The sequence below is a fragment of the Mus caroli genome, chromosome 3, assembly GCF_900094665.2.
Source record: "Mus caroli chromosome 3, CAROLI_EIJ_v1.1, whole genome shotgun sequence".
Taxonomy (NCBI): Eukaryota; Metazoa; Chordata; class Mammalia; order Rodentia; family Muridae; genus Mus; species Mus caroli.
The window spans coordinates 90,798,165-90,800,293 of NC_034572.1; the positions used below are offsets into that span (position 1 = coordinate 90,798,165).

A 2,129-nucleotide genomic window follows, 5' to 3' on the forward strand; every position below is an offset into this window, starting at 1 on the left:
CCCCTCCCCTCCCCTCCCCTCCTCTTTCCTTGACAGGGTCTCACCATGTACTTTCATCTGGAACTTGCTGTGTAAACATATAGACTAGGCTGGGTTTAAAAATCACAGATTCCTGCTGCTACTGCCTCCCTGGTGCTGGGATTAAAGGCGTGGGCCACTATGCCTGACTCACAAGTGCTATTTTTTTTTTTTTTAATCACTACAGTCCTACATACATAATTTTCTTCTTCGTGGAATAGATTAATATTTTAGATCTCTGTTTTAGAAATACCTTCTCTAGATCCTCAAGATAAAGTCTAGTGTTTGTTCCTTTGTTCACTGTGTGTTAAGGCACTTATTTTACAAAATATTACTGTTTCTTAATTTGACTGACTCCTCATCAAATTAATCTTGATGAGAGAAATTGCTTCGTCACTTTTGAGACACTGTTTGGATATTTGAGTTACTATTCTTTTTTTTTTTTTTTTTTTTTGAGATAGTAACAACTATACCGCAGATCAACCAAGCTTAGTGTTCAGAAAGTAGATGGAACAAGGAACTAGTTGAAAATGCCTTTCTCGGGCTGGTGAGATGGTTCAGTGGGTAAGAGCACCCGACTGCTCTTCCAAAGGTCCAGAGTTCAAATCCCAGCAACCACATGGTGGCTCACAACCATCTGTAATGAGATCTGACGCCCTCTTCTGGAGTGTCTGAAGTCAGCTACAGTGAGTGTACTTAGATATAATAATAAATAAATCTTAAGAAAAAAAAGAAAGAAAATGCCTTTCTCAGGTATGTTTAAATAGGTAAAACTTGCAAAAACTATAAGCAGTCTCTAAGGTGTAATCTTTCTTAGCCCCAACTTTGAGACTTTTTTCAAAGAAAAATTAATTATTGAAGGATAATTAGAAAGTAATTAGTGGTGCTGTTTGGGTTACTCACATTCCTTTAAGAAGCATTGTATTTATTGTTGCTGTGTTGGGGCACACACGTGGAGGTGGAGCTCCTGTGGAAGAGGTTCCCCTTCACGTTCCTGTGGGCTTCTGGGGTGGAATTGAGGGTTGCCCAGCTTGTATGCTGTGGAGGTTTGAATGAGAACACCCTCCTAGAGGCATAGATAGGCCTGAGCACTTGGTCTCCAGTTGCAGGCTCTTTTGGAGGGTCAGGAGATGTGGCTTTGCTGGAGGAAGTCAGTCACTCCTGGCCAGCTCTGAGGTTTCAAAGACTTGGCCATTTTGAGTTAGTCTTTTTCTGTCTCCTGTTTGTGGATCATGATGTGAGCTCTCAGCTTTACCTGCTGCCATGCCTCTGCTCTGCCATCCTGGACTCTAACCCTTTGAATTCTTGTTCATTAAAGGCTGAGAATATAACGTTTCACATGGAACCACTGCTATTGAGAAAATATATTAGGAAATCTATTTAGCTCATGTCTTTAATCCAAACATTTGAAAGACTGAAGAATGAGGAGCTCTCAGCAGATGTGAGCCCTCAAGACAGAAACTCAAGCAGGGCAGGAACCCTGGAGGCAGGAGCTGATGCAGAGGCCATGGAGGGTGCTGTTTACTAGTTTGTTCCCAATGGCTTGCTTAGCCTGCTTTCTTATAGGACCTCCAGTCCAGGAGTGGTACCACCTATAATGGTCTGGGCCTTCCCCCATCAATCACTAATCAAGAAAATGCCCCATAGGCTTGCCTACAGCCTAATCCTATAGAGTCATTTTCTTAATTGGGACTCCTTTCTGATGACTCTAGTTTATGTCAAGTTGGCATAAAACTAACCAGGACATCAAACACCCAGTTTTTGTGATCATTCCTCCAAAACAACAAACCAAAAACATTTAAAAAGATAGAAATGCAAATCATCCCAAATTAAAAACAAAACAAACAGAAACAACCAAAGAAAGAGAAATCGGTAACACTCCCTCCCTCTTATCCTCTCAACGAGAGCCACTTAGGTAGTTATGCAACCATTCTGTAAATATCTTGTGAAATTCTTTATTTCTAGAGTTTATTAGAAAACAAAACAGCCTGGAAATTAGCAAGTATATACATTTTTCCCTTTCCTTTCCTTTCCTTTCCTTTCCTTTCCTTTCCTTTCCTTTCCTTTCCTTTCCTTTCCTTTCCTTTCCTTTCCTTTCCTTTCCTTTCCTT

At 40.7% G+C, this 2,129-nt stretch overlaps 1 protein-coding gene across 2 annotated transcripts in view; it reads left to right on the forward strand.

The window, feature by feature from the left end:
- Rnf115 (ring finger protein 115) overlaps positions 1-2,129 on the forward strand; it is a 68,283-nt gene that overhangs the window by 25,479 nt on the left and 40,675 nt on the right. The gene's annotated exons all lie outside the window — the stretch shown is intronic.